The 21,086-nt window shown below is 39.2% G+C and overlaps 1 long non-coding RNA gene across 1 annotated transcript in view; it reads left to right on the top strand.

The window, feature by feature from the left end:
* The first annotated feature begins 1,221 nt into the window (after positions 1 to 1,221).
* LOC116873473 overlaps positions 1,222 to 21,086 on the top strand; it is a 29,733-nt gene continuing 9,868 nt past the window's right edge. The window contains exons 1-2 of the long non-coding RNA XR_004383813.1: positions 1,222 to 1,302; positions 3,551 to 3,700. This is a non-coding gene — a long non-coding RNA (uncharacterized LOC116873473). The remainder of the gene's footprint in view (positions 1,303 to 3,550; positions 3,701 to 21,086) is intronic.

Below are 21,086 nucleotides of genomic sequence, written 5' to 3'. Positions count from 1 at the left end.
GGGAGGAAGCAGGCTATCTGCTGAGCAGAGAGCCCGATGTAGGGCTCAATCCCAGGACCCTGAGATCATGACCTCAGCTGAAGGCAGAGGCTTTAACCTACTGAGCCACCCAGGCGCCCTGGGGTCCAATTTAATCATGATAATACAATTTAAAAAGCATCTGAAGCAATTGAAACTAGGAAGCCTATTTCTGTAAATCCCATTTGTTCATTCATAGATTGCTTTCATCCAACAAATGTTTATTAGGTGTCTACTGTATACTTTACTAAGTACTGGGTACCTGCGCAATAAACAAGAAAGACACCATCCTGGTCTTCATCCTAAAAATAAAAATACCAAAGGAAAAAAAAAAGCTATATTTTATCACATTGTTGATAACAGCGACAACAACAACAAAATAACCTAATTGGGAAATGATTAATTATAACTATTTGAAGAGCTATTATGTAGCCATTAAAATAATTATGTATTAATAGGGTACTTTCTTCTAATATTAACACAAAATACAACAGTTGTTGTTATTGGAACTCTATGAAAATACATATGCATATGGGCAAATGCATAGAAATATGCAAAAATTAACATAGGTGTGTTGGAATAAAGAGGTTATTGGTAATTTTACTTTTGATTTTCCTTTAAAGTATTTTTAAAATGTTAGTTTTTAAAATGTCTTATAGTAAGTAATGAGAAATTTCATTTCTACTGATATAAATATATCCAATCTTCACATTTACAATGGGACTTGTAAAGGCTGTCCTTGGATTTCAAATCTCTTGTTTAGCTAGCAAAGCTCTCAAGTTGGTGATCCCCAGGTCACAGATATTGTACCAGTTATTTATCGCCACAAAAATGCTGCCTAACAAGCCACCCTAAAGGTCAGTGGGTTAAATAATAATCATTTTTATTTCTTATGAGTCAATGTTTTGTTAGTTGGGTAGCTCTTCTAGAATTAACTGGGTTTACTCATTTTCTGAGTTAGCTATGGGCTTGGTAGGTGGATCTACTCATTTTGGCTGAACTCTCATGTTTGTGAATCAGCTCTCTGTCCTTGGGTCTAGAAAGGCCTTGACTGTTTTCCATAATCTCTCACATTCTTCCAGTAAGTGAGCCTGAATATGTTCTCATGATGAAGCAAAAATTGTTTACTCATTTATCCATTTACTTACTGGGTCTCCTATGTTCCAGGCACTGAAACAAGGAACCAAAGAAATGAAGTCAAACGAGAACTTGCCCCTTCTATGAAGGAGCTTGCCATTGAATGGGAGAGACAGGCAATTCAACCAGGGACCACAGTGCAGAGTGGTAAGTGCTATGACTATGGCATAATAGGTGCCATGGGCACAGTGGAGGAACTTTCAAGTCAAAACAGGCTTAAGTATGGAGAGATGATTGAAAGTATCACAGAGGGTTGAGGGCACCTGGGTGGCTCAGTTGGTTGAGCATCTGCCTTTGGCTCAGGTCATGATCTCGGGGCCCTGCAATGGAGCCCCTCTTTGGCTCTCTAATCAGCGAGGAATCTGCTTCTCCCTCTCCCTCTGCCCTTCCCCTGGCTCCTGAGTTCATGCTCTTCCTCTCTCTCAAATAAATAAATAGAATCTTAAAAGAAAGAAAGTATCACAGAGGGGGTAATCCTTGAGCAGGTTTTCAGGGGAATAGGTAAAGCTCAGTGAGAGAACATTGTGGCTTCTTGATGAACTTTGACATTGGGGGGGGGCGTGTTGTAGGGAAAGGAACATATGAAGAAATAGCATGAGAGAAAGCTATTCAGGCAAGTATAGTAGTTAAGGTTCTTTTGATTGCAAATAACAGATCCAGCAAGTTGACTTTATCAGAATGCTATTCGAGTATCTTACAGACTTTGGGGATTGTATAGCCAGGGAAATTATGTAGTAGGAATCCTAAAACTCTTCCTGGTGGACTGTAAACAACTCCCTGTCTCTTTGCATCTCAGTTCAAAATTTCAGTTTTACAGGGGAGCAAGTCTGTTTGGCCAGTTTGGGTCAGATTTCTGCCCCCCATCCCTTAGCCATGACTAGATTCTAAGTCATGTATGTGGACATTTGCTGCTGCTCCACCCCTGTGCTGGGGAGGGAGGTGTGCCTGTGAGCTGTTGTGGCTGGCCTAAGGGGAATCTGTTGTGTTTTATTATTTTATTTGCCTTTCCCCACATGTGCAGTGAAAAAATGCCTCCAGCTTCTTGACCTAGCCATTCTAGTACAAAAAGCCCCTGAACTTGCCCAAAGGCAAGTTCTTTCCAAGTCCAAAGATACCTCCAACTAAAGGAAGGAATGTCCTGGGGTTGTCGCTTTCCTGGTCCTGATCTCTGGATGTAAAATGCCCATTCCTTCAGTTCTGGCAGTTTCATCCAGGTGTGGTTCTCATGGTCTTGGAATACGAGGACTAAATGGTCAGTATAATTATACCAGTATACCCTATAAATAATTGTTGGAGACAGGGATGGCAATGGTTGCTACAGAAAGAAAGGAAAAAGAAAACAAGGATAGTTCTTCATTTAAAAGGGAAAAAATAGAGCAATTTTTTAGTCTCAGACATTCCAGCAATATATGTGCAGACTACTCATTCCTGCTACTGTTAATGAGAGTATAACTGGCCCATTCCAAATTTCCTTGCTTGCAGCTAATGTCTCAGCTGCCTGAGGATTTTGCCTGCTAGAGTGATTTAGACCTTCATTTCTGGAGGTCTTAGCTCTTGGTGATCATCAGCATGGATTGTGTCAAACCAAACAAAGAATGCAGCAAACTGAAGACAGCCCTGAGGTGGAAGGACAGGGAACCAATGTGTATTTGTTCCATAAATAGTCTCCATTTTACAGATGATGAAACTGAAGCACAGAGAGTTCAGATTAATTCTTAAGTGATAGTCAGCGTTTAAACTCATGCTGTCTGGCTCTAGAACAACCCTTCTCCATAGTTATGTTATATTGACTGCACTGGGTGTGCGAATTGAGTCTGGGTGCTGAGCCTTTTATATCCAGGATTATCTCATGTCTTGGCTTAAAAAAAAAAAAAAATCATGTCTTGGCTCTTCAAGTTTAGCTAGACTTGTGAACAAGAACAAGTTGCTTAATTTTTCTAAGTCTTTTCATCTATAAAATGAAGATAGCCTTGTGCATGGTAGAATACCTGTCATTTGATAAGCAGATTTGTAAAATAGTGGCTGTTATTATTATTACTTTTTTTTTTTTTTTTTTTTTAAGAGAGGAAGAGAACAGGGGAGGGGCAGAGAGAAAGAATCCTAAGCAGGCTCCATGCCCAGTGCTGAGCCCAATGTGGGGTTTTATCTAAGGATTCTGAGATCATGACTTGACCTGAAATCAAGAGTCAGATGCTTAAGGGGCTAAACCACCCAGGCACCCCAGTGGCCATTATCATTAATTCAATAAAAATGTGTTAAGCATACCATGATAGGCACTGGATTTATAGTGGTGCATAAGATGGACATAATTGCATCATTCCTGTGTTTCTGGATCTTTCAATAAAAAGGATCTGAACTAAGCCATTAAATGAAAATAGCAATGTGTGGTCCACAGATCTGTCTCCATCACTTTGGATTATGAACACCAGGAGTGATATACAAGAACATAACAAAGAGTATGAACTGAAGAAGACAGGTCAGGAAAGATTGTTCTAAGCCTGAAACAATCCAAAGGAAAGTATCATCACCTACTTAAGACTGGCAGGTAAATCTGGATTTTTTTTTCTTAAGATTTTATTTATTTTTTTGAGAGAGAGTGAGAGTAGGAAGGTGAGCACAAGTGGGGAGTGGGGAGGGGAAGAGAAGGAAGGTGGGAGAAGCAGACTCTCCGCTCATCAGGGAGCCCTGTGCAGGGTTCAGTGTGGGCCTGTATCCCAGCACCCTAAGATCATGACCTGAGCAGCTGCCTAACTGATTAAGCCACCCAGGCACTCAGAAGTCTGGATTTTATAAGAAAAGTGGAGGCAATTGATCAAGCGATTCTTGTCATGGAACAGAAAGTTAGAGTAGGCAAAATAGAAACGATCTGTGAGAGTCCTATGGAGATTGAGTGGTAGATATTCTCAATAATCCATAGAAAGCATGATTAAAGGGAAGGAAATTAGAAACATACATTAAAAAAAAATCCTCAAGTCCTGATTTGGAAAAGAGCCACAATTCGTAATTTGAGCCAACAGATAAAATCAAATTTGTCTCTCAGGAGAGGCAAAATAAGCCTTTTTCAGGCTAAATTCCCCAGGGACCTGGCTTATTTTCTTTACTGTAAGTGAGCACTGGGAAAAGAACAGGCTTTAGACATTCTGCCCAAACTATTCACAGGCCATTTTCTTGGTAATCACTGTGTAGCTCTTTTTTCAGTCAGGCTCACACACAGGATTTATTCTTGGTGTTTGATAGCAAGTATTATTTTTAACATTTATCAAATATACCAAAATATCTCTAAAAGTACCTTAGAATATGTATAAGGGAAGAAAAGTGTGTGTGTGTGTGTGTGTGTGTGTGTATATATATATATATATATATATTTATCCGTTCTTGAAGTGACCAAATATAAATTCTGCAGATTTATCCTTATGACTGTGGTTATGTAATATGACCTAAATCACTGTCATGGTTAAAGTCAACATTTACCACAATGAGATCCTACATGGATTAAATGACCAATTACAGTATTTTCAGGAACATATGATCATAACTGACTTAATTCTGGCTATATGACAGGAAAAGTGGTTGAAAAAGTCATTGTTTCCAAGTAAATCCCAGTTTACAGTGTTCACCATCAAACCTATCATCTTAACCAAAACTATAGGTAGGTTTTATTGTTTTGATCAGATGTGATCTGTGTATGTTTGTTTGTGCATGTGTGATTTTTTTTAGACCAAAGGAACATCTAAAGCACAAAAGTAGATCCAAATTTTACACAGATGCTTCTCTGTGTTTGCAGCTTCAATTTAAAGGATAGCAAAGTTGACCTCAGTTTCCATGGTGAATTATATTGACTGTATTGGAAAGACATGAACCAATACATTTAACTTTAAGATCTATGAACACCTTATTGAAAGTTACCCATGTATATAAAATTTGTTGAGCACTTGAAATTCATAAATAATATTTAGCTTCTGAATAGTGATGATAAATATATACATGTATGCACTTACCATGCATAATACATTAGGAGTATCTTATTCGCTTACTGAGCAAAATATGATCATAAAATATATGTCATTACAGCCCAGATACATAGCAATAAAAAATTTAAGATATATAGATAATTATTAGGTAAGACATTTTGATTAAAGAAAAAGACATTTACTTAAAAATATTCAATAGCATAAGTTGATTTTAGCAATGATAGTGTTAAAATATTTTGAACATTTTCTGATTTTAAAAAAAGGAGCCAGAGATTCATTCAGTATCTTTCTGGCATTTGAATTGACATCTCTTTGTCTTCCACACAATTGCTGATTGAGAGGGAAAATGGTTAGATCTATCAAGAAGCTCTATATTTTCACATTAAAATTCAAAGTTATTCAGATACAGGTAGATAAATGGCTTTTTTTTTAAAAGATTTTATTTGTTTATTTGACAGACAGATCACAAGTAGGCAGAGAGACAGGCAGAGAGAGAGGAGGAAGCAGGCTCCCTGCTGAGCAGAGAGCCTGATGTAGGGCTCGATCCCAGGACTCTGAGATCATGACCTGAGCCGAAGACAGAGGCTTAACGCACTGAGCCACCCAGGCTCAATTAGTGGGATTTTTAAAAAAGATTTTACTTATTTATTTATTTGAGAGAGAGAGCATGAGCTGTGAAAGGAACAGGGGCAGATGGAGAGGGAGAAGCAGACTCCCCACTGAGCAAGAAGTCCCGACACAGGGCTCAATCCCAGGACTCTGAGATCAACCTGAACTGAAGTTAGCTGCCACCCAGGCGCACCAATAAGTGACATTCCTAATTAGCAAGGAAAGTATAAATAAAGCAATAAATTAAGGATATAGTGCTTAATTGTTTGAAGGAAAAAAAAGTGTGCCAAAATAAATTCCTGGTGGAGTAAAGATTTTAATATAAAAAAATCATAATATTATTAAAAGAAAATATTAAAAATACTTATATAATCTTGGAAATGGGAAATATATTGCTTGAAATGGAAAGCAAAAGATTGATTTTTGAAAATACATTTTAAAAATGGAGTGCTTGGCTGGGTTAGCTGGTAGAACATTCGACTCTTGATCTTGGGGTTGTAAGTTCAAGCCCCACATTGGGTGTAGAGATTACTTAAAAATAAAATCTTATAAAAAATAAATAAAATACATAAAAAATTAAAAACTGTTTCAGAAATCACCAACAAATAAAAAGACAAGTCCCAAACTGGAAAGGAAAAAAAAAATTACCCCAAAATTAAAGGACAATGCCAAATTAGAAAGAAGAAAATGTGTGGTGCCTGCCTGGCTGGTTCAGGAAGTAGAGCATGCAATTCTTGATCTTAGGATTGTGAGTTTGAGCCCACAGTGTGGGTAGTGATTACATTAAAAAGGTGGAGTGATAAGGACAAAAGGCTAAGAAGTCTTACAAATCAACAAGAAAAAGATAAATAGAAAACTGGGTAAAGGACTTCTGCAGGTAGGATAGAAAAGGATAAAAAGGATCACTAAAGATGAATATTTTTCCTTTACATCAGTAATAAAAAATGCATATTATCATGCCAACTTTGCCTATTTAATTGGTAAGGATTACTTTAAAAGATAATATCCAGGGTTAGAGAGGATAATCTCAATTGCTCTTTGACAAAATGTCTGAAAGATGCATACCTATTAACCAGCAATTCCACTTCAAATAGTGCCAAGGAAATATACACTCGGGAAGTAATTAATGATATATGCCACAAGATGTTTATTGCAGTTTCCCTCCTTGCTTCTCCTCTCCCTCCCTCCTCCCCTGTCTGTCCCTTTTTATCTCCTTTTTCTTTTTGGGTTTATGTTCGATATTGGTGAAAAACTGAAAAAATTAAAATGTCCAACAAAAGTGGTGTTGGTTAAATAAAATATGGTAAAGTCATTCAACAAAACATCTATGTTAGTCGACCAATAAAAATGACAGTGTAGTAAATACAGTTAACCCCTGAACAATGAGAGAGTTAGGGGTGCCAACCCCATGCATTTAAAAATCCATGTATAACTTTTGACTTCCCTCAAACTTAACTGCTAATAGCCTGCTGTTGACAAAAAGCTAATAGCATAGTCAATTAATACATATTTTGTATGTTATGTATGTTATATACGGTATTCTTACAATAAAGTAAGCTAGAGAAAAGGAAATGTTATTAAAATCACAAGGAAGAGAAATTACATTTACATTACTGTAATTATGGAAAAAATCCATGTATAAGTAGACTCTCACAGTTCAAACTGGTCTTATTCAAGGGTCAACCATATATTTGAAAAATGTTCACGATATGTTGGGGTGGTTTTTCTTTTTCCTTATTTTTATGATTTTTGAATTTTGTTTTATTTTAATTCCAGCATAGTTAATATACAGTGTTATATTAGTTTCAAGTGTACCATATAGTGATTTGACAATTCTATACCACAATATATTGTTAAATAAAAAACTTGAGATACAGAGCAAAATGTATTGGCTGGGGGTGGTGGAGGGTTACCTGAGTGAGAAGGCACCTTTCTATCTCTTTGTCCTTTCTCTGCCACCACCACACCCACAGACACACTTAATGGAAAGGTATTGGAAAGACATAATGAGCTATGGGGAAGGGAGATTACTACATTATTGAATCTTCGTTTGGCCTGTCATTATTTTCTAATTTAACTATAAAGAACAGGAATTATTTTTAATAAGCAAACATATTTTCTGCTTTTAAAAATTTTATTTATTTATTCATTTATTTATTTTAGAGAGAGAGCAGGAGGGTAGGGAAGGGAGCAGAGGGAGAGAGACAAGCAGACTCCCTGCAGAGCACAGAGACCAACACAGGGCTCAGCACAAGGCTCGACGTGGGGCTTGATCCCAGGACCCTGAGATCATGAGATCATGACCTGAGCTGAAATCAGGAGTCAGACACCCAACTGACTGAGCCACCCAGGTGTTCCCAAACGTATTTTCAAATTAAACCTATAATGCTACTTAGTGGTTGCCTTTACAAAATGTGTAAGAGTCATGAATTAGCCAGTTAGCTGAGTATAGTTTAATTCCAATATCTTCATAATTGGGATGCAAAATTGAGAAAAAAAGGTATTGAATCTTAAAATGCTGTAGAATTGGCATATCATTTTTTCATTTCGTAAGGTATTATTTTATAAAAATACAATTTTTCTTGTAGCTATGGGGATGTTTTATACACAACAATACCGAGGTTAGGAATTTGTGTCCTGGAAAACATCAGAACATCAAATCTAAAGTAAATAATGATTTCCTCCTTTAAACTTAACAAAGATATGGGAAGAAGTAGTAGGCAAGAAGGCTCCCTGTTACTATGGGGATGATTATGCTATTCGTGATGCAAACCACCTTCACTGCAACTTCTGGGTCAATGACTTACTAGCTCACAGGAAAGTCAACAAATCAAGGCATACCTGCTATCTGCAGAAAGGAATTTTCATTAGGCAGAGAACTGTGTAAAATATTATTCAGACAAATTAAGGAAAACCAATCTAAATGAGTGTTTTTAAAATTCTAATTGGGGAGTATTTAAGATGCATGAGAAGACAAATTCTTATCCCGGGTTACTCCAAAACAGACTAAAAATTGATGTGAATACGAATTAAAATCATTAAAGCAAAATCACAAAACCCTTCTAATAGTACTTCAATTATTTTCTAAAAAGAACATTTATTAAAACAATCCCCAGGGTAGTCTTGTAATTTATTAATTTTAAGGATCTGTGTTAAACTCTGGGGCCAGTCAAGGGAGCCAGCAGTCTTGCTGGGTAGCCAAGATAGCCATTCATCAATTCATTCATTCATTCAGTAAAATTTACTGAGGACCTACTATGGGCCAAGCATGCAGGGCATTGAGCATTAAAGAATGCCTAAAACATGCCTCCCACCCTCAATTTAGAAGAAGAGAGATTTGTAAATAAATCACTGCTATAGGGCCAATCTCAGTGACTGCCATACTGACTCCTCCTTCAAGTGGAACTATTCCTGTGTTTCCTGATGAATAAGTCCTGGGTGGCCATGTTCTGCAGAGAGACCAGTCCACTTCTCTCTTTCAGCAACTTTCCTTGCCACAGCTAGGAAAAAGGCCTTGGCCCCCCAAATTCCACCAGAGTAGGGCAGGGTAGTGATCAGGTGATTTCTTCAAGAGTTCCAGTGTGAGATACAGAGGGCAAGTTAGTAGTTGGTAGGAGGAGCTGAGGTGGGAGTGGAAAAGATTCTTAGACAGAGACCGTTATATTTGGCCTTCAGGGAACCAAAGTAATGAGAAGCAGAAGTTGTGCAGTACAGAAGAGATGAAAAGGGACTTAGAGTCAGCAGCAGATGAGGGAGGAGAGAAGAAAAATGGAGAGAATCGTGGTTACCTTCAAGGATCAGTGAACGGCCAGTCTTAATATACGACAGTCTTCATCATATGGCATTAAAGTAAAAAGACAATTTCATAGTGATGTCTGGTTCAGCTACAACAGAATAATGGATTTACCCTCTCACAGTAAATAACGATAAAACTGGATAAAATAAATGAAGGAACTGTTTTCAGACATGGGCAATAGACAACACAGAGCTGCGATCCTTGAGAAAAGAGAGCAAAGAAGGTGTTACTCACAGAACGATTTGCTGTTTACTTAATGAGCAAGAAAATATTAAACATCTGTTTAGTGATAATTTGCATGAATCCCCTTAATGTTCTCTTTATTTCTAAAATCATCCATAAATAATCTAGAAGCTCTCATACATAATCCAACATATGATGGATTATATGGATTTCATATGATGGATCTCATATGTAATCCAACAAATGCATGATGATAGAGCATCAGTGTAATATAAACACACTTCCACAAGCTTCCACAGGAGAGAATTAGTTAACTTCTGGCCATATAATAGCAAGGGAGGTACTTTTATAAAAATTAGACTATGGGGGGCACCTGGGTGGCTCAGTGGGTTAAAGCCTCTGCCTTCAGCTCAGGTCATGATCCCAGGGTCCTGGGATTGAGCCCTTCGTCGGGCTCTGTGCTCAGCAGGGAGCCTGCTTCCACCTCTCTCTGCCTGCCTTTCTGCCTGCTTGTGATCTCTGCCTGTCAAATAAATGAATAAAATCTTTAAAAAAAAATTAGACTATGGTCACTACAGTCCATAGTGGATTGTAGAACTCTGACCTGTAATTCACAAAATATGATAATCAACTGTGAATTTATACTTGGAAATAAACAAGGAACTCTACAGTATATATTTTAATCTGTTTACGTCAATTATATGCCTGTAATTCAGTAGCTCACTGTAAGGAAAGGCACACTATGCATTGATGCTTGTGAAAACGAAGGGTAGAGTGAGTGAAATGAAAACCTGGTGCACTTTTGTAATAAAGGAAATTTTTCCTAAAGCAGATATAAATAATCCTTATTTAAAAATGAAATACTGAAACATGTTAAGGAGAAGATACATCATTTGGGCTGTTAAAGATAACATAGTCATACATAACCTACTAATTGTATACAAGTGATTAGTATTCCAACATGTCTATTACTAATAAAAATGTTTTAACCCTTACTATGCTATTAAGAAACAGGCTAAAGAGTGCCTAGGTGGCTTGGATGGTTGGGCATCTGCCTTTGGCTCAGGTCAGGATCTCCAGGTCCTGGGATTAACCCCGCATCTGGCTCTGTGCTCAGCTGGAAGCCTGCTTTCCAGTCTCCCTCTCCCTCTCCCCTTTCTTGTACTCTGTCTCTGTCTCTCTCAAATGAATAAATCTTTAAAAAAAAGAAGAAGAAGCAGCAGCAGCTAAGATTTTTGTAGCAAAGAGACATGTAACAGGTTGGAGGTGAGCACTCCAGGCTACTAAAGGAATGGGTTTCTGCTCCATGAAGTCATATAGTGTCCCAAGGTCCTTCAAGCTTTTTGCTCTGCCATCCCTACAATGCTCTCCTCATTTACATGTCTAAGGTGGGCTTTAGTCTCAGCCTGGGAGACGGAGCAAAAGAAGAACTGGAGAGCAAGGAGTTTCCTTTTATGTAAATGATATGGAAGTTGCAAATCTCTTGAACCAATGGTAAGAACTTAGTTTCAGGGCCACAGTTGGTGGCAAGGGGAGCCTGGAAATGCAGGCAGCCTGGGCCACCATGTACTCTGCTCAACCTCAATTATGGAAGAAAGGGAGAGTGACTTTGGAGGATAGCTGGTTGTCTACCAAACTGATACCTAGGCATACACTGCTGATGGAGGTGTAACTAAGTTCAGGTTTTTGGAAGGAATTTTGGCAATATGCATCAAGAACCAGAACAACATACCTGTGCTTTCACTTAAGAGGAATTTATCCTAAGAAAATAAAAATATATGTGCCTGAAGATTTAGTTGTAAGGATGCTCATCACAAGGTAGTGTTAATATCATAAAAATTGAAAACCACCTAAGTATCTCATTGCTTACTGTGAAAGAACCACTTACACATGCCCCTGGATACCAAGTCAGCATCGCCATAGTTACTGGGCCAAGAGCCAGAGTATTTATAGGTCACCATTCCATGATTTCATCTGTAGTCATCAGATACAGAGTGCCTACCATGTGCTTATCCTCTTCTAGAATTTTTATATACATTATTTCATTTAATCAACCCTGCAAAGCAGATGTTAATATATTGATAAATGGAGGTTCAGACAGCTTAAGGAACTTGAAGATCCCACAGGGAAAAAGTGATATAGTTAGATATGAATTCAGTTCTGTCTGGTTCTTCCCACTCCACTTCATGCATATTTTCTTATTTGACTTGCCCAGCAGGATTGATAAGGAGCTAAGGAAAGAGCATTGTGCCCATGACAGGATACCTGGAGGAACAGTGTCTCACCATGGGGCTTGTGGGACAGAACACCCAACCATCAGGATGCCTCAGGATGTTTTTTTGTTTGGGGGTTTATTTTTAAGATTTTATTTTTAAGTCATCTCTACACCTAATGTGGGGCTCGAATTTATAATCCTGAGATCAAGAGTCACAAGCTCCGCCGACTGAGACAGCCAGGCACTGTATGACTGACTCCTCAGGATGTTTATGTTTACAAATAGTAGAAACCCAACTTGAACTACTCTAAACAGAAAAAAGAGAAACTGGAAGAAAGGAAGGGTGTCACTGAGCTAAGGAATATAAGCAGCCAGGTGTCAGGACTGCAACAGGAAGGTCAGCAGAACTCAGAGAACTCCCTGTTTCTCACTTCATTGTTTCCCTCAGCATCTGGCTTTCTCAGTTATTTGAGCCATATGGCAGCTGGCAGATGGCAGCCACAGCTCCCAAATTTACTTTTATAGATCCAGCCACATGGAAAGACTCATTCTCTCTCTTTCTCTCTTCCATCCCCCACATCCAAATTCCCTGCAAAGGGGCTCTGCTCAGCTTGCGTCAGTAGCCTTGTCCCAGTCCAGTGGCTGTGGCCAGATGTTGCTGTGGGTGAGGAACAAGTTAAAGGTTCACTGTGAGCCACCAGGATGTTCCAAAATGTGTCCACTACACAAGGGCCGTGCTATAGACCTTGTAGATCCTGGCAGGGCAGATCTCTCCCCTTAGGGAAAGCCAATGAGCTAAAGGGCAGCCAGGGGTGTGATGGTCTGCAGTTCCACAGACAGGCCTTCTTGATGGATGTCTTGACCTTGAAGGTCAGACTGAAAGAGAGTTGAGAGAGGTATTGGTAATTTTTTTTTCTCTCTGTGACAATATTCCCTAAAAATATAAATAGTTACTTTTTCTGTAGGTGACAATGATGGAGTTTATCCAAAAGAATTGATTTCACCACCTTCACGTCTTGCCCATCTGATTTGGTGGTTAACAAGTTCAAATGATTATAAATGGGCTGATTGAAATAATCTAGTCCCTGAGAAACATAGAAGTATATTCTAGTATTTTTAGTATCATTTATTGAGAAGTGGTAAGGGTTGGTTTGCTTGTTGTTTTCCCCAGAAACAGCTGGCATTCTTACACTGTACAATAGTCAGAAATAGCCCTGAAGACAGATAGAGAACAACAGAAGAGACTCAGACAGGGAAAAACCTGGGATAGCATTTCTAGTATAAATTGTATGTGTGTGTGTGTGTGTGTGTGTGTGTGTGTGTGTGTGTGTCTATGCACACACAAACATATAATTCTAATTATTTATTTATATATTGAGAGAGAGAGAGCAGGGGTGGGGAGGGGCAGAGGGAGAGGGAAAGAGAGTTGCCTATACACACACACACACACACACACACACACACAGAGGCACCCCCGTGTGTGTGTGTTTTAAAGTCCTCTTTATTTAAATCCAAAGTGTACCCTATTTGAAGACTATACATAAATAATTCATCTTGAGGACACCTGAGTGGCTCAGTCAGTTAGGCATCTGCCTTCAGCTCAGGTCATGATCCCAGGGGCCTGGAATCAACACCCACATTGGGCTTCTTGCTCAGCAGAGAGCCTGCTTCTCCCTCTCCCTCTGTCTGCAGCTCCCCCTGCTTGTGCTCTCCCTCTCACTATCTCTCTATATGTCAATAAAATCTTAAAAAAAAAATCCATCTTGAAAATTATACCACCAATAAATAGGTTGTGTTTCCTAAATGGGCATGGGCATAAGTGATAAAACCTTAAAATCTTGAGCCTCTGTAACCCAGAAGAGTACTTAATAGTATAGCACAGGAAGTTATATGGCTGCCATTTTCTGTCAAATGAGGACAACAAATTTTCAACTTAGACTCCAATTTGAAAGTTGTTCTTTTTTACATAAAAGAGAAGAGTTTAAAAGACCTTCTCTCCTCAAACTATGGGAAAACACTTTGGAGAGAGAGACAATGGCCACACCCCAAGAATGGGCAAGGCACTTTGCAGAGAGAACTAGGTCCTACTTTGCAATGATCACTGATAACGACTTGGTACATAAAATACAATTTAGGTTTCAGTTTAAATGTCCCTTCTTGGGGCACCTGGGTGGCTCAGTGGGTTAAGCTTCTGCCTTCGGCTCAGGTCATGATCGCAGGGTCCTGGGATCGAGCCCTGCATCGGGCTCTCTGCTCCGTGGGGAGCCTGCTTCCCACGCCCCCACCTGCCTGCTTGTGATCTCTCTCTCTCTCTCTCTCTGTGTCAAATAAATAAATAAATAAAAAGATTTAAATGTCCCTTCCCTTTTTTTTTTTTTTAAAGATTTTATTTATTTATTTGATAGAGAGAGGGAGCACAAGCAGGAGGAGTGGGAGAGGGAGAAACAAGCTTCCTACTGAGCAGGGGACCCGATGCAGGGCTCAGTCCCAGGACCCTGAGATCATGACCTGTGCCAAAGGCAGATGCTTAATGAGAGAGTCACCCAGGGGCCCCTTAAAAGTCCCTTTCTTCAGGAAGCTATTCTCATCTCCTTAGACGAGGTTAAAAACTTCTGTCCTGAACTTCTATAGGGGTGCAGATTACATGGGATATACTTATACTAATACATTATTATCTATCTGAAATTAAAATTTAACTGAACATCTATATTTTATCTGACAACTCTATATTTCATCTTTTCTAAGCACCTAGCACAACCCACTGTGACTGCTTATTTAAGAAAGAAAGTTCTGGGAGGACAGAGACAATTTTACTTGTTTACTTCGCATGTCCAGGGCCAGATATGGTCTGGTCATACAACATATGTTTGATAAAGATTTGTTGAATGAAAGACAAAAATCATTGTCAATAAATATGAAGTAGAGAGTGAACATTTTTTGTAGATGTTTATAAAGACTCAGATAAAACAAGGTACATGTCTTAAGGGGGGATGTCTTAAGATAAAAACAGGGGATTACACAGAAGAGGATTAGTTGAGTCTGGATTTGATTAATGCAAGAAAAGAAGGCATCATATTAGATTAGACCTAAATCCCTAGCTTTACTGGCTTCTCACTGTGGAAAAATATAAATCCCCCACTGAAATTAATTATGGTTTGTTGACATATTCTGGAATTTTGCTGAAATTAACTGTCTAGTGAACTGTTTATAGTTCTCACTTCATAGTGGGGTCTCAGTCTTTTTCAACTCTTTCTGGTCATGTGGTAATATAAGCCCCTCCTGACATTGTGAAAGATGAAAACAGGTGGCTCAATCAGATACCTGAATGACCCTTGTAGCAGAGATTCAGAGCTAAGTCAGAAGGCCTGGGGAGACCTCCAGTTAGCCTCTTTAATTCAGTGTGGGGTGCTACCCATTTCACTTGCAGGAAGAGAGCGCCAGGTTGTTTCTCAGCTTCCTGGGTGGACATTGGATCTAGCATGAATTGCTGATTATTAGAAACTTTTTTTTTTTTTTTTAGTATATTTATACCATGTAATTCCAGGCACTCAGACTTTGTTTATGCTATTCAATCTCCCTAAACAAAGCCTATCTTTCATTTGTGGTTAAATTCAACTCTGACTGCCTCATGCCTGCATCCCCCAGCTGAACATGTACTGTCCTCACTAGACCCACTTTATTTTTTTTTTAAGATTTATTTATTTATTTGAGAAAGAGAGAGAGCAGGTTTGGGGGTTTGGGGCGGGGAGCAGGAGCGGGAGAGAGAGAATCCAAGTAGATGAACTGCTGGTGTGGAGCCTGACACAGGGATGGATCTCACCACCCTGAGGACATGATGTGAGCCAAAACCAAGAGTCAGATGCCTAACTGAGGGAGCCACCCAGGTGCCCCTAGACCCACTTTAAATACACATCCTTTAGTCCTGCCCATAATCATGTTTCCTTAATGCATTCATATTCCCATGGCTTCCTGCCTTCTCCTCTCCTCTAACTTCCATCCTTTTCCCAGTGAGTGATCTTGCTTCCTGCTTCTCTGTAAAAGGAGAAGCCATCAGAAGAAAATTGGCACAAAAAAGGAGAACTCATAATGTTCTTTTGGGGCCTAACTCTTGAACCTCTTCATTCATTTCCCTTCCAACCCAACTCCTACCAGATTCCTGGCCATTTTGGCCATAATCTGCTAAGCCAAAGTTATGCTGATACAGGAATACAGAGAAAAGTACTGAAGAACTAAAAGGAAAATAATAATGTATTTGGTGTATTTGTAGTTTATTTCAAATAGCTGATGTGGTCTCCACGTTGCTTTGACATTTTTCTGTTTCCAGGCTCCAAGATAGTGCTTCCATTTAGAAGTATGGCAGAATTAACACTCTCATCCCCCTCAGTCCTGAACAGCCTCAACACTCTGGCTGAAAAGGGCCCAGAAGGTCAACCCAAATGCCACTCTAAGACTGTCAGATAGCTTCCTTTCTACCATAAGACATTGAGAGTTTATTTCAGCAGTGGCATTCAGACCTTGTTTTTGCTGTTATTAGTTTATTTCCCACAGTAAGAAATATATTTTGCTTCAAGACATACATAGTACACACATGTATACACAATCAAATATATGATTGAAACAAAAGAGTCACCAGACAATACTTATCTTTACCATATGCAAAGCACTCTTGTATTTTCTAGTCAATTTTTCAAGTGCCAATTGTGATATAATAAATAGATATCATTACTCACTACACAGTTTAAGCCTATGGTTTGGAAAATGCTTCATTAAAGGCTAATTAGAGATATTAATAGACAAAATCTTTACGATTCCATGAACTAGATGATAATTAGTCTAAAACCCATTCGAGTATAACAACCCTCCCCAAAAGGAGTGGCCATATGATTAGCTGTTTAGCTAAGAATAAATGACTCATATGATTATTTGTCTATGTGGTAAAAAGCAAAGCTGATGTCAGGACAAGTAAGGTAAAATCAATTAGGAAAAGGGAAACAGCTCCTCCCTGCTGTTTTTTTTGTTTTTGTTTTTGTTTTTTTGTTCTCCGCCAGTATAAACACCACTATTAAAAGTAACCTCTGCATGACAGAGGGCTGAAAATAAAGCCCTGGATTAGGGTAAGGGACTAGATGGATAAAATGACTTCAAAATTACTTTCTAATCCTCAAAATTTATTGCTTCAACAAGTATTTACTAATTGCCTAGTATATATGCTAGTCACTCTACCAGGAGATAGGGACCTAGCAGTGAACAAGGCAAACAATATTCATCCTGTTGAGAAGCCAGCAAACAAATAGAAAGTTATGAAGGACAAGAACGTCTTGAAGGAAGTAACAGTGGTCAATGATAGAGAATAATAGGGACAACCTACTATTTGTCTTATCTATTGTCAATGTTAAATTATGCTACCACTACTATGACTATAGAGGTAGTAGCAATATAGTAATTATCATTACCATAACAGGATGGGCAGGGAAGGCCCATCTGGGAAGGTGACATTTAATCTGAAACCTAAAGAGTACGAAGGAGCCAGTTATGGACTGAACCAGAAAAATAGCCTTTCCAGGCAATGGAGCAGCAAGTACAAGGTCCTAATTGAAGAAAGAGCTTGTCGGGGGCATTGGAAGGGAGAGAGGACTATACTACTGGAGAAGAGTGGGGCTGAGGGTGGGATGGGAGTACAGGAGGTGAGTTTGGAGAGGTAAGCCAATCAGGGCCCTGGAGGCTAGAGTTTGGGGTTTGGATTCCATTCTTTGTCAAATGGGCAGCCATCAAAGGGTTTTAAACAAGGAAATGACAGGACCTGATTTTAAATGAACACTGGAGATTGTGTGGAGAATGTTGGACGTGGGGAACAGCAGAAATAGGTAAATTGGTTTAAGAGTCCAGGCAAGAGATGATGGTGGCTTGGGTTATGGTGGTGGCAAACTCTAAAAGCCTGTTTTGTTTGCAGCTAATAGACATTAGGAAGGTAATTCTGAACATTGACTTGAAAGTGTTGCCTATTTTGTCTCCAAAGAAACAGCAAACATTTTTCCATCTTTGGAATAATTTAAATCCAAGAGCTCAAAACTTGTGTGTGTGTGTGTGTGTGTGTGTGTGTGTGTGTGTGTGTGTGTGTTTAATGAATTGGTGTTGGCTCTTTTTAATATCTCTGAGCTTTATAATCACAATGTGTAGGAGTTGGGTGGAGGGTGGAAGGACTAGAAGAAGTTGAAACTAGTGGAAACAAGAAGCTGGTGCCAAGAATCACTGTGCAGAATGAGACAGAGGTATATACCGTAACTCCTTGGGGACTCCATTACCCCCTGGAAAGTGTTGGAGATGCTGTATAGACAAGGCCCACCTTGGTCAACTACGGGGATAGAAAGATGTATAATTTATAAGTTCACTTGGTCTAAGTATAAGATACCAGAGTAAGAGAGTACTATTTGCATGTAGGTCTCAAAGCCTCAAAGCCTTCTGGAGGAAATGATACAAGAATTTGGGATTGATGGCCAGTTCCCAAAATACCCTCATGCTATTTCCTAAACCAAATAAGAAGAAAGAGACCTTTTCTAACCATTTTTGGGGAAAGGGTTGGGACTTCTTTGGAGGACAGGAAATTCTTCTTAAAATTCATCAGGAAACCAAGAGACATAGCTGTCTGCCTATGAATTGCTTATTATGACGCAGATTAATGCTTTTCTGGCCTAGTGTCTGAGAAAACTTGTTTTAAGTCCTTCACAAGAAGAAAGGTGAGGGTGAAACTAACTGCATTACCCTGAGGGCTAGTTTACTGCTGAAAGATCTGCATTAATCACCAGAAGGAAGGGGGTAGAAGTCCCCACACCTCCCCATCGGTTTTGAGCAGAGCCTCAGCAGGAGTGGGGAAAGACTGGCAGAGTCCTGGCGGCAGTCTTGGCACAAGGCTGATCCTGGAGCAACAACGAAAAATCTCCCAGGGACTGAGAGACCACTTGAGGGCCAAGATAATGAAAGGAAGTCGGGTGTCCTTGTAAGAACACCAGAGTAGGAATATAGAACCAAATACCACCCACCTTGTCATCAACATACTCAAAATCCGGGGCACCTGGGTGGCTCAGTGGGTTAAAGCCTCTGCCTTTGGCTCAGGTCATGATCCCAGGGTCCTGGGATCAAGCCCCACATCAGGCTCTCTGCTTAGCGGGGAGCCTGCTTCCCCCTCTCTCTCTGCCTACTTGTGATCTGTCTGTCAAATAAATAAACAAAATCTTCAAAAAAAAAGAAAAATCCCCCAAATATGGCCTGGGAAAACAAAGGTTACTTTTGGCAGGGTGGAGTAAGAATTGCTATAAGCTGCAGAATCTTCTTTGGAGATTTGCAAGAATTAGTTAAACTGTTGTTTATTTAGTCTAGGAATAGTTTACATCCAGATCTGTTTGGAGGTAAGGAAATAGCTCAGGCAAAGTCCCAGCCCATGCCTGCTGTTCAACAGGAGGAACAAATCACAGACAGACATGCAGAGTGGTTTTGTGTTCTTTCCTCCTGCATGTGTGGTTGACCAAAAACTCTAAAAATAAGCTTTCCCTAATCAAGATTCCAGATCATATAGAGGCTAAAAGAGGTTTAAGCAATGTTTGTTTTCTTAGAGTTCTTGGTCTGTAGACACACGTATGAACAGAGGCTTGTTCCTAAAAGGCCTAGTCTGGGCTAGGTGCGAGGGTCCTGCCCTCCAGGTGTGAGGGTGCCTGGCCACCGACTGGTGATCGCTGCGTGTCCATGTCTGTTCTAATGTTTTGGCCGCACTTGTGAACCACAGAAAGGAAAGGAATTCCTAAACCAGAATGAAGTTATCAACATGCGATATCACACGGAACATGTTTGGCTTTCTGAAAGGTCTCAGAAATGAATCACACATGTTGCTTTCTACTTGGGGAATAGTCTAGAACTAGTTCAGCATGTCCAGCAGGTTGATCTGGTTCCCAAAAGCTGTAATACTGTGTATGGAAGAGCATTTCTCTATGGAAAATAATGAACAGTGCTTTCATCTGTCAGAAGTAGTTCTTTGTTTAATTATTCTTTCGTCACCTTGGTAAACTCAACTCAGCTCTAGTTCACCACAGCATTCTAGAGGAGATATGGGAGCAAATAAAAATGAACCAAAGAAAAAGTGTCATAAAAGCCACTTTAAGGAAACATGATTAAAAAGTTTAAGAAAATAAATTTTGCAGCCCACATATACCTTGAATAGAACTTTTTGTTCAAATATAGAAAATGACACTTATTTATTTATTTAATTTAAAAGATTTTGTTTATTTGAGAGAGAGACCGCATGAGAGAGGGGTAGGAACAGAGGAAGAGGGACAAGCAGACTCCACACTGAGCATGGAGCTAGACTCATGACCCCAAAATCATGACGCAAGTGAAATCAACCGACTGAACCACCCGGGCACCCCTGACAAGCATGTATTTAAATCTTGCAAAAGATATAGACTGCTGATGGGAAGGAAAGATAGAAGCATATTAAACTATGAATTTAATTCTTGCAAAACACCTAGACTTTATGGACAGGAAATAGAGATAGAAGTGTGGGTATGGGTGCATGAAAGGAATCACTTAAGGCTATAATGAAAGGCCATAAGGAGAGAAGCATTGACCCTGTGCTTTCCTGAGTTTGGTCTTTTGTTGTCAGGACCAGATATAGCAGATCCTGTAAAGAGAGGAAGGAAAACAAAAACAGAACCAAAAGCAAAATAAGAACAGTGGATTAAAGGAAATCAGTTCTAGGCCAGAATTGTAAAAGATGTGGGATTGGTGTTTTTGAAAGCCAGTGCTGTCTAAAAGGGTAAGAAATCAAATTCTTTTCTCCATAAAATTAGTTTTTAAGAAATGTTCATTAGAATTGAAACAACAGAATTTTCAACTACTGATTTAAAAAAAAGAAGAAGAAAGAAAGAAACACTACATTTGAAGAACACCTGTCTGACTCAGTGCAAGGACTGTCTCTTGATCTCAGGGTTGTCGGTTTGAGCCCCACCTTGTATGCAGAGATTACTTAAAAAATAAAATCTTTAAAAAAATAAAAATTAAAAAAATACTACGTTTGAGCAGTGAGAGAAAAGTTGAAAATGATTCATTACCCTTCTGAAATCCCTGCTCGTCCTGTTTCTAACAGCCAAATATTTTATATCCCGTATTA

Source organism: Lontra canadensis, unplaced genomic scaffold (assembly GCF_010015895.1).
Source record: "Lontra canadensis isolate GAN:19392208 unplaced genomic scaffold, GSC_riverotter_1.0 scaffold33, whole genome shotgun sequence".
Taxonomy (NCBI): domain Eukaryota; kingdom Metazoa; phylum Chordata; class Mammalia; order Carnivora; family Mustelidae; genus Lontra; species Lontra canadensis.
The sequence above is the reverse complement of the archived record's forward strand: the minus strand, read 5'-3'. Positions and strand labels throughout refer to the sequence as shown.